The sequence below is a fragment of the Bombina bombina genome, chromosome 6 (assembly GCF_027579735.1).
Source record: "Bombina bombina isolate aBomBom1 chromosome 6, aBomBom1.pri, whole genome shotgun sequence".
Classification (NCBI taxonomy): domain Eukaryota; kingdom Metazoa; phylum Chordata; class Amphibia; order Anura; family Bombinatoridae; genus Bombina; species Bombina bombina.
The window spans coordinates 1,071,605,063-1,071,617,235 of NC_069504.1; the positions used below are offsets into that span (position 1 = coordinate 1,071,605,063).

The 12,173-nt window shown below is 42.5% G+C and overlaps 1 protein-coding gene across 4 annotated transcripts in view; it reads left to right on the forward strand.

Annotated features, from left to right (window-relative positions):
• The window catches only part of FBXO7 (F-box protein 7), a 109,403-nt gene that overhangs the window by 37,685 nt on the left and 59,545 nt on the right, over positions 1-12,173 (forward strand). The gene's annotated exons all lie outside the window — the stretch shown is intronic.

Genomic DNA, 12,173 nt, shown 5'->3' on the forward strand with positions numbered 1-12,173 from the left:
TAGCCATGTAATTCTCTTAGTAAGAGTTGTGGTGAATGTTAGCTTCTGGATGTTGCAGGGAAGTACCCATGCCTTCTTCCTGTATATCTATGCTATCCTCCCCACCAGGCAAACAGTTTTAGTTACACTGATTTTTCCTTGTGTCACAGGTCCCTGTCAGGATGAAGAGTCTACTGTCAGTCCTGGGATTGCTGCGAACAATGTCTAGGACATCAGATGGGTCTCCTCAGGATAGAGAGAAGCTGGGTAAGTCCTGCTATTTGTTACCTTTACCTCTACTGGCTCGTTGTCTATAAGAGGATTTAACCTCATTGCCTTCAGTTTAGGAGGGTCTTTATGGACCCCTGGGAATCAAAGGGTTAGTTACTACCTTTACCTCTCTGCTTATAGAGCCCACTTATAGAACCTCAGGTCTGAGGGGATTTATGGCCAGATCCATATATCTTTTTTTCCTTGCTAGTTCACAGTGTGGACTGGTTTTATTCTTATACACCCAGCAGCATATTCCCTCACTACGGGGCTAGTAGCTTGCTTAGAATGGATCACAGGGTGGTTACACATTTTCAGGGGCCCTGAAGTGCTCTTGTGGGATAGGCATAGGTCAATGTGTGACGGTGCCTGCTAACTATAGGTTGCCTTTATCTTAGACATTAAAACATTGCCACTTATCTGAGCTGGTCCATGCACAATTTGTTGTGTTCCCCTAAGGTTCAGTCATCTAGTTGAAATATGGGGGTTTGTGCACAGTAGATCTTTATGAACGACGGTTTGGAGGTTAAGGCCTTCCCGCCACAGATCTACTTTGGCGCGCGCTGTTTTCATCACGGGGACTATAGCGCAACCTTATCGAACACCGGGGAGCAGCTAGATCCTTGTAGATGTAGTAGCGTTGTCAGGATTCTCCTTTCACTATGTTTGAAGGCCGGCGATGTAATGGGGTTGAAATCCAGTGTGCATGGTGCGCCATTTTTATTAACAATGGCGCAGGCAGCGTGGGCTTTCTAGTGAGTCTCCTTATGGAGCGGCTTTGTTCGCATTTGTAATCTGAACCAGACTGAGGCGCAAAGTTTATTACGATGAGTGTGCTCCGGTTAGGGTGTGATGTGTAGGCGATTTTATCATTCTCCACATTAATCAAGACTTTTGTTCATCAGCTCCTGGGGTGGAAAGGGACTCTGTGAAATACGGGGCCTTTCTTTCTACTTAGTTTTTTGTGGTGGGTCCACTATAATCCCTATGTATATTACAAGACTTTATTAACAATATAATATGTCAGTACCTGTCTATTTATCATGCTCATCCGTTTCATTCATATTTTTACACATTCTCATTACGTTACCCACAGTAGGGTATATTACTGACATTGATGGGCAATGGATCACTAGCAGACTTATGCAATTTCATTGCTTGGGGTGTAGTGCTTTCCCCTGGGAATCCAGTACCTCACTTGTTTCATAATGTTCCTTAGGGGCATTTTGTTCTTAGTCTTTAAAGAAGGAATTAAGTTGGTTGCTCCTGGATGGGAGCGGTATTTAACTCTGTTTATTTTATGTAGGTTAAGTTACCTCCTGGGGGCAGGGGGGGGAATGCTCCTTTAAGGATATGTAAATTATCTGTTTGACTCTCAGTATTTTCTATGTTTAACCATAGTTACTTATTTCTTGCTCGGAAATAAAAATATCTGATGGTTTCTCTTGTTAAGTGTGTTCAGTCCACGGGTCATCCATTACTTATGGGATATATTCTCCTTCCCAACAGGAAGTTGCAAGAGGATCACCCAAGCAGAGCTGCTATATAGCTCCTCCCCTCACATGTCATATCCAGTCATTCTTTTGCAAGTCTCAACAAAGAAGGAGGTCGCGAGAGGAGATAGGAGTTTTTTTACCTAATTATTCTTCAATCAAAAGTTTATTATTTTAAAATGGCACCGGAGTGTGCTGTTTTTTCTCTCAGGCAGTATTTAGAAGAAGAATCTGCCTGCGTTTTCTATGATCTTAGCAGACGTAACTAAGATCCACTGGCTGTTCTCGCACATTCTGAGGAGTGGGGTAACTTCAGAAAAGGGAATAGCATGCGGGGTCCCCCGCAAATGAGGTATGTGCAGTAATATTTTCTAGGAATGGAATTGACTAAGAAAACACTGCTGTTACCCATATGATGTAAGTACAGCCTTTAATGCAGTAGTAGCGACTGGTATCAGGCTGATAAATGTATGAGCAGTTGAGTTATTTTCTAGGGACTAGAATTTGACTGAGAAAATACTGTTAATACTGAAATAAATGTATGAGCCTTAGCTGCAGTAGAAGCGACTGGTAGCAGGCTTAGTGATAACTTTGCATAACACTGGAAAGTTGTTTTTAAAACGTTTACTGGCATGTTATTCGTTTTGTGAGGTACTTTGGTGATAAATCTTTTTGGGCATGATTTTTTTCCATATGGCTAACGTATATTTCTGCATAGAAACCGTTGTAACAGGTCTCCCACTGTTGTAATATGAGTGGGAGGGGCCTTTTTTAGCGCCTTGTTGCGCAGTTAAAATTCTAGCACAGTCTTCCTGCTTCTTCCTCCTTGATCCAGGACGTCTCCAGAGAGCTCAGGGGTCTTCAAAATTCATTTTTGAGGGAGGTAATCAGTCACAGCAGACCTGTGACAGTGTGTTTGACTGTGATAAAAGCGTTAAATCATAAATTGATTATCCGTTTTTGGGTATTGAGGGGTTAATCATCCGTTTGCTTGTGGGTGCAATCCTCTGCTAAATTCATACATTTACTGTTAAGATTGTTGGCTATAACTGAATTAGTTCATTGTTATTTCAACTGTGACAGTTTAAAAGCGCTGCAGCGTTTTTTCTATTGCTTGTAAATTTATTGAAAGATTTTTTCCAAGCTTGCTAGCCTTCATTGCTAGTCTGTTTAAACATGTCTGATACAGATGAATCTACTTGTTCATTATGTTTAAAAGCCAATGTGGAGCCCAATAGAAATATGTGTACCAATTGTATTGATGTTACTTTAAATAAAAGTCAGTCTTTACTGGTAAAGAAATTATCACCAGACTAACTCTCCTCACGTGTCAGTACCTTCGCCTCCCGCTCAGGAGGTGCGTGAGATTGTGGCGCCAAGTACATCAAGGCCCTTACAAATCACTTTGCATGATATGGCTAATGTTATGAAAGAAGTATTATCTAATTTGCCTGAGTTAAGAGGCAAGCGCAATAGCTCTGGGTTTAGGACAGAGCGCGCCGATGACACGAGAGCCATGTCCGATACTGCGTCACAATTTGCAGAACATGAGGACGGAGAGCTTCATTCTGTGGGTGACGGATCTGATCCGGGGAGACCGGATTCAGAAATTTCAAATTTTAAATTTAAGCTTGAGAACCTCCGTGTATTGCTAGGGGAGGTGTTAGCGGCTCTGAATGATTGCGACACGGTTGCAATCCCAGAGAAATTATGTAGGCTGGATAAATACTATGCGGTACCGGTGTGTACTGACGTTTTTCCTATACCTAAAAGGCTTACAGAGATTATTAGCAAGGAGTGGGATAGACCCGGTGTGCCCTTTTCCCCTCCTCCGATATTTAGAAAAATGTTCCCAATAGACGCCACCACACGAGACTTATGGCAGACGGTCCCTAAGGTGGAGGGAGCAGTTTCTACTTTAGCCAAGCGCACCACTATCCCGGTGGAGGATAGTTGTGCTTTCTCAGATCCAATGGATAAAAAATTAGAAGGTTACCTTAAGAAAATGTTTGTTCAACAAGGTTTTATACATTTATTACAGCCCCTTGCATGCATTGCGCCCGTCACTGCTGCAGCGGCATTCTGATTTGAGTCTCTGGAAGAGGCTATTCGCACAGCACCATTGGATGAGATTATGAACAAGCTTAAAGCCCTTAAGCTAGCTAATGCATTTGTTTCGGATGCCGTTGTGCATTTAACCAAACTAACGGCTAAGAACTCCGGATTCGCCATCCAGGCGCGCAGAGCGCTATGGCTTAAATCCTGGTCAGCAGATGTAACTTCTAAATCTAAATTGCTTAATATTCCTTTCAAAGGGCAAACCTTATTCGGGCACGGCTTGAAAGAAATTATTGCTGACATTACTGGAGGTAAGGGTCACACCCTTCCTCAGGACAGGGCCAAATCAAAGGCCAAACAGTCTAATTTTCGTGCCTTTCGTAATTTCAAGGCAGGAGCAGCATCAACTTCCTCCGCTCCAAAACAGGAAGGGACTGCTACTCGTTACAGACAGGGTTGGAAAGGCAACCAGTCCTGGAACAAGGGCAAGCAGGCCAGAAAACCTACTTCTGCCCCTAAGACAGCATGAAGAAAGGGCCCCCTATCCGGAAACGGATCTAGTGGGGGGCAAACTTTCTCTCTTCGCCCAGGCCTGGGCAAGAGATGTCCAGGATCCCTGGGCGTTGGAGATCATATCTCAGGGATACCTTCTGGACTTCAAAACTTCTCCTCCACAAGGGAGATTTCATCTGTCAAGGTTATCAACAAACCTAATAAAGAAAGAGGCATTTCTACGATGTGTACAAGACCTCTTAGTAATGGGAGTGATCCACCCGGTTCCGCGGACGGAACAAGGGCAAGGTTTTTACTCAAATCTGTTTGTGGTTCCCAAAAAAGAGGGAACCTTCAGGCCAATCTTGGACCTGAAGATCTTAAATTCCTAAGGGTTCCATCGTTCAAAATGGAAACTATTCGATCCAAGAGGGTCAGTAATATGACCACAGTGGACTTAAAGGATGCCTACCTTCACATACCGATTCACAAAGATCATTATCGGTACCTAAGGTTTGCCTTTCTAGACAGGCATTACCAGTTTGTAGCTCTTCCCTTCGGGTTGGCTACGGCCCCGAGAATTTTTACAAAGGTTCTGGGCTCGCTTCTGGCGGTACTAAGACCGCGAGGCATATCGGTGGCTCCGTACCTAGACGACATTCTGATACAAGCGTCAAGTTTTCAAAATGCAAAGTCTCATACAGAGATAGTTCTAGCATTTCTGAGGTCGCATGGGTGGAAAGTGAACATGGAAAAGAGTTCTCTGTTCCCACTCACAAGGGTTCCCTTTCTAGGGACTCTTATAGATTCTGTAGAGATGAAGATTTACCTGACGGAGTCCAGGTTATCAAAAATCCTAAATGCTTGCCGTGTCCTTCATTCCATTCCAAGCCCATCAGTAGCTCAGTGCATGGAAGTAATCGTCTTAATGGTCGCGGCAATGGACATAGTGCCATTTGCGCGCCTACATCTCAGACCGCTGCAACTATGCATGCTAAATCAGTGGAATGGGGATTACTCAGATCTGTCCCCTTTACTAAATCTGGACCAGGCCAGAGATTCTCTTCTCTGGTGGTTGTCGCGGGTTCATCTGTCCAAAGGAATGACTTTTCGCAGACCAGATTGGACGATTGTAACAACAGATGCCAGCCTACTAGGCTGGGGTGCAGTCTGGAACTCCCTGAAGGCTCAGGGATCGTGGACTCAGGAGGAGAAACTCCTCCCAATAAACATTCTGGAATTAAGAGCAATATTCAATGCTCTTCTAGCTTGGCCTCAGTTAGCAACACTGAGGTTCATAAGATTTCAGTCGGACAACATCACGACTGTGGCTTACATCAATCATCAAGGGGGAACCAGGAGTTCCCTAGCGATGTTGGAAGTCTCGAAGATAATTCGCTGGGCAGAGTCTCACTCTTGCCACCTGTCAGCGATCTACATCCCAGGCGTGGAGAACTGGGAGGCGGATTTTCTAAGTCGCCAGACCTTTCATCAGGGGGAGTGGGAACTTTACCTGGAGGTGTTTGCTCAACTGATTCTTCGTTGGGGCGAACCGGAGCTGGATCTCATGGCATCTCGCCAGAACGCCAAGCTTCCTTGTTACGGATCCAGGTCCAGGGACCCGGGAGCGGTGCTGGTAGATGCATTAACAGCCCCTTGGGTTTTCAACATGGCTTATGTGTTTCCACCATTTCCATTGCTACCTCGACTGATTGCCAGGATCAAACAGGAGAGAGCATCAGTGATTCTGATAGCGCCTGCGTGGCCACGCAGGACCTGGTATGCAGACCTAGTGGACATGTCGTCCTGTCCACCTTGGTCTCTGCCTCTGAGGCAGGACCTTCTAATGCAGGGTCCTTTCAACCATCCAAACCTAATTTCTCTGAGGCTGACTGCATGGAGATTGAACGCTTGATTCTCTCAAAGCGTGGTTTTTCGGAGTCGGTTATTGATACGTTAATACAGGCTCGGAAACCTGTTACCAGAAAGATTTACCATAAGATATGGCGTAAATATTTATATTGGTGTGAATCCAAGAGTTACTCATGGAGTAAGGTTAGGATTCCTAGGATATTGGCTTTTCTACAAGAAGGTTTAGAAAAGGGTTTATCCGCTAGTTCGTTAAAGGGACAGATTTCTGCTCTGTCTATTCTTTTACACAAACGTCTGGCAGAGAATCCAGACATCCAGGCTTTTTGTCAGGCTTTGGCTAGGATTAAGCCTGTGTTTAAAACTGTTGCTCCTCCGTGGAGCTTAAACTTGGTTCTTAAAGTTCTTCAGGGTGTTCCGTTTGAACCCCTTCATTCCATTGATATTAAGCTTTTATCTTGGAAAGTTCTGTTTTTGATGGCTATTTCCTCGGCTCAAAGAGTCTCTGAGTTATCTGCCTTACATTGCGATTCTCCTTATCTGATTTTTCATTCAGACAAGGTAGTTCTGCGTACTAAACCTGGGTTTTTACCTAAGGTTGTTTCTAACAGGAATATCAATCAAGAGATTGTTGTTCCTTCATTATGTCCTAATCCTTCTTCAAAGAAGGAACGTCTTTTGCATAATCTGGACGTAGTCCGTGCCCTGAAGTTCTACTTACAGGCAACTAAAGATTTTCGGCAAACTTCTTCTCTGTTTGTCGTTTATTCTGGTCAGAGGAGAGGTCAAAAGGCTTCAGCCACCTCTCTCTCTTTTTGGCTTCGTAGCATAATACGTTTAGCCTATGAGACTGCTGGACAGCAGCCTCCTGAAAGAGTTACAGCTCATTCCACTAGAGCTGTGGCTTCCACCTGGGCCTTTAAGAATGAGGCCTCTGTTGAACAGATTTGCAAGGCTGCAACTTGGTCTTCACTTCATACCTTTTCAAAATTTTACAAATTTGACACTTTTGCTTCTTCGGAGGCTGTTTTTGGGAGAAAGGTTCTACAGGCAGTGGTTCCTTCTGTTTAATGTTCCTGCCTTGTCCCTCCCATCATCCGTGTACTTTAGCTTTGGTATTGGTATCCCATAAGTAATGGATGACCTGTGGACTTAACACACTTAACAAGAGAAAACATAATTTATGCTTACCTGATAAATTTATTTCTCTTGTAGTGTGTTCAGTCCACGGCCCGCCCTGTCTTTTTTTGAGGCAGTTCTAAATTTTAATTAAAACTCCAGTCACCACTGCACCCTATAGTTTTTCCTTTCTCGTCTTGTTTCGGTCGAATGACTGGATATGACATGTGAGGGGAGGAGCTATATAGCAGCTCTGCTTGGGTGATCCTCTTGCAACTTCCTGTTGGGAAGGAGAATATATCCCATAAATAATGGATGACCCGTGGACTGAACACACTACAAGAGAAATAAATTTATCAGGTAAGCATAAATTATGTTTTTTGGCGTTACCAGCGGTGAATCATACTTGCTTCTTATATAGACGATAAGCATATCTAGTGTTTAAGAGCATTATCTGTGCTTAAATATACTTTTTCCTGTATGAAATATAAATATATATATAATGATTTGTTAGCATTGCTGGCAATTTAAACATTAATGAAGATTAACCATACTTATATCTTATATATCATCCATATAACTTGCCCATAGTTTTTCTTCTATGAGCCATATAAATATGCAGTGGTTTATCAACCAGGATAATGTGATTCTGTATCTTTGTCCCAATCTGTCTTCTTCCAGGGAGAGGTTGTTGTATACTTTGGATGTGGCCAGAGCCGTTTAATTTTTATCTTCTCGCTTCCGTGGATTTTCTTCAGCAGAGAGAGCCTCAGCTGTTTCTCTTTCCCTATGACTATGAAGTCTGCTCTCTTTGCTTTCTCAGAAATGGGCCAGTAGCCTCAATCCTGAATTGCGGTGCATTCTATCCTTGCAGTGTCTTCTTCTTGGGCCTTTGAGATTGAGGTTTCAGTTGAACGTATTTGCAAGGCGACTACATGGTTTTCCATACTCTCCCAATTTTTCAGATTTGTTGTTTTTGCCTCAGCGGAGGCATCATTTGGGAGGAGGGTTCTACAAGTGGTGGTGCCTAGTATTTAGGTCTGCCTTCCCTACTTTACCTCCCTAAAATTCGTGTATTCCTTAGCTTGGGTATTGATTTCCCATAGGTTATGAATGTTTTTGTGGACCCTCACTGCCATTAGAAGGAAAAAATAATTAATGCTTACCTGATGAATTAATTTCCTTCTTGGCAGTGAGGGTCCACAAACCCACCCTGATCGTGTATAGTGGCGGCACCTCTGTACCCCTTGTGTCTCTCTACTTTTTCTTATCCTCAGCTTGAACTACTAAGAGGGTAGGGGAAGTGGGAGGGATACTTCAGTGTTCTGTTTGGGGTGTCTGCCTCCTCCTTGTGGCCAAGTGAAGTATTTCCCATAGGTTATGAATGTTTTCATGGACCCTCTCTGCCAAGAAGGAAATGAAATCGGGTAAGCATAAATTATATGGGAGAGCATTTCTACTGACACCTCTCCATGTATTTTTTTGTGTGTATGTTTTGCTAATCTGTTCCAGTTTGCCAGGTCAGCCAACTTTGCAATAGTTGTGCACCTCAATTTCTGCATGCAAATCGGCTGCTTCCCTCTACTTACTCTAAGGAATTATGTCTTGTTCATGTATATATTACTCATTGAGCCTCTACTGACTACTCCTGAGTTTAAAGATAATTTACACAGGGCTATGGCAGAATATTTAGCGGCTATCCCCAAGTCATGTAGGATTAAATGCAAATCTGGGGATTTACCTCACTCTCTTGATGTGAATATGCAATCTCCTTCCCCTCAAAATCCTGCTTCAGAGCTCTGACTCTGAGGCCTCAAAATCATACAGTTAAAATAGGGAAGTGTCATCTGGGGAACAGGACCCTGTTTCTGACCCTGAGTTTGACAATACTTTCAGATTTAAAGTGGAACATATCTGCACCTTGTTGCATGAGGTACTGAGAACTCTGGGTATTTTTGAGGAAAAACCTGCTGAAAACAAGCCTGTAAATCAGTTAAATCAGTTAAATGATGTTTTCAAAGCTCCTCCTAAGATTCCAGAGGTATTTCAGGTTCCAGATTTGGTTTCTGATTATATAGCCAAATAATGGGGGAAAAAAACTGGTACAGGTAGCCCTCAGTTTATGCCGGGGTTAGGTTCCAGAAGGAATGGTTGTAAATCGAAACCGTTGTAAATTGAAACCCAGTTTATAATGTAAGTCAATGGGAAGTGAGGGAGTTAGGTCCCAGGCCCCTCTCAAAATTGTCATAAGTAACACCTAATACATTATTTTTAAAGCTTTGAAATGAAGACTTTAAATGCTAAACAGCATTATAAACCTAATAAAATAATCACACAACACAGAATATATAATTAAACTAAGTTAAATGAACAAAAACATTTGCTAAATAGCATTATAAACCTAATAAAATAATCACACAACACAGACTTCACTTGCATTTTTCTGCAAACAGTTCTTTCTATGCATTCCAATCTGGACTGATTTATAGACAGGAAGATCTTGTTCCTTTGAAATCTGCTCGATAGCTCAGGTCTGGTTAAACTGATTAAATTCAGCTTGCTTGGTTTTGCTGCAACACAAGCAGACAGCTCCACCTACTGGCTATTTTAATAAATGCACTGCTTCTCAATGATTTTCAATAGCAGTCACATGACTGGAAAAAAAGGTTGTTATTCTGAAACGGTGTAAATTGAACCGTTGTAAAACGAGGGCCACCTGTATTCCATTTGCTTCATCTTCCAGGTTAAAGAGAATGTACACGGTTTCAGAGCAGAATGTAGAATTATGGGTATCCATACCCAAGGTTAATGGAGCTATTTCTGCTCTTGCCAAATGCACTACCCTCCCTATGGAGTAAAGAACCTCTTTCATGCATCCAATAGACTGCTTAATGGAGTCTTTCCTGAGAAAGCGCTTCCTTCATACAGGTCTTCTGCTTAAACCTGCAGTTCCTATCAACTGTGTGGCCTTGGCAAGGACCCTATGGTGTGATTCTCTATCTAAAATGGTATCTGAACAATCCTCTGCTGAGGACCTTCAGAATTGCATTAGAGCCCTTAAAATTGCTAACGCCTTTATATTTAATGCAGTAATGGACATGATCAAGATTGATGCCAAGACCATGTATATAACCGTTATTGCAAGAAGGGCCTTATGGTTAAAATCATGGTCAGCAGACATGGTTTTAAGGGAAGATTCTATTTAGTTGGGTTTTGGACTTAATTATTAAGACTGTTACTGATGGGAAAGGAGCTTTTGCCCCCCAGGACAAGAATTCTAAGTGAAAGAACAGACCAATTAATCAGTTTCATTCCTCCTTTAAAGTGAATGTAAATTTTGATGCTAAAGTGCCTGGTTTTTAAAAATTTGATTAAAATCAGGGGCACTTTAATTGATAAAAATTTACATTTCACTCATGTTGTGAAAAAATACTTACCTTTTAATCTAGACAGCCGCTCCAGCTTCCACCGCCCGTTGCAAAGCCTCTTCCAGGGTCTAAAATGAGGAATCCGGCTTCCTTCAATCACTGCATTAAATCAGACACTGATTCCCCCGGTGGGGAAGCCATGATTGGAGGATGACCGATCCATCATTTCTGATGTCAGAAATGTCTTGCGACGACCGCTGGAGCAGCTGTCAAGTTTAAAAGGTAAGTATTTTTTCACAACATGAGTGAAATGTAAATTTTGATGAATTAAAGTGCCCCTGTTTTAAAAATCAAATTTTTAAAAACCGGGCACTTTAACATCAAAATTTACATTCACTTTAAATGCCTGAGCCCTCCAAGCCTGGAAGCCTGGTTCTTCATGGGAAAAGAACAAGTGGTCCAAGAAGTCCAACGCCAATACAAAATCTGCATGTAGAGGGCTATGCAGGAAGTGTCCCAGATTCTGTCTTGGGCAGAGCGGAATCAATGCTGACAGGAACAATTGGGAAGTGGTCTCTGCTTAGTTTTATTTTTTTTTCCACTTTGGAAGACAGCACACTCTCCAGGGTTGGGCAAGGAAAGAGACTAGCCAGGTCTCCACTGAACTGCAAACATTCAAATTTTCCAGCCACCGAGTATCTTTTAAAAGACCTTTATTTTCTTAGACAGGGTCCATAAGTATAACAAACAAACAACGTTTCAAACCTGCAATATGTTCTTGACCTGCAATGACATGACTAAGAACCTATTGCAGGTTTGAGAAGTGGTCTCTCTCTCCATCAGGACATCTTCTATCAATTAGTGATCAGATGGGGTCTACCGGACATAGATCTTAAAACCTCCGATTTAAATCACAAACTTTGAATGTATTGTGCAAAATCAAGAGAACCAAAGGCTCAAATGATAGACACTTTGATGTGTCCATGGAATTTTCAGCTAGCATACCTGTTTCCTCAGTTTGTTCCACTTCCAAGAGTAATTGCTCGAATGAAACAGGAGTCAGCTTTGGTAATCATGTTTGCTCCAGCCTGGTTTCACAGAACCTGGTATGCAGATCTAGTGCAGATGTCCTCTTCTGCTCCATGGCTTCTTCCTCTAAGACAAGATCTATTGTCTCAAGGGCCTCTTTTCCATCAGGATCTCAAATCTTAACATACAAGAACGAAGGAAAGCAGGCACTGCATCTAGACAGAATTTGTGTCCTATCACCCTGCCTTGTACTTGACCATTTGTACCTTTTTAAGTGTTTATACAGCGGATGTAGCTGTTCACCTTTTAATGTTGTTCTAATAAAGAATTCAAGTTTTAAGGATCCTGGATGCAGTGCCTGCTTTCCTTCGTTCTTGTATGTATCTAGTGGCTGGGTTTTGCCACTGCTACGGCACTCCGTTGGCTCTCTATGGGAAGACTAATACAGACCGGCGTCACTTCCGGTTGCCTTGCAGGGTCCGTAGTTGTTGCTGGG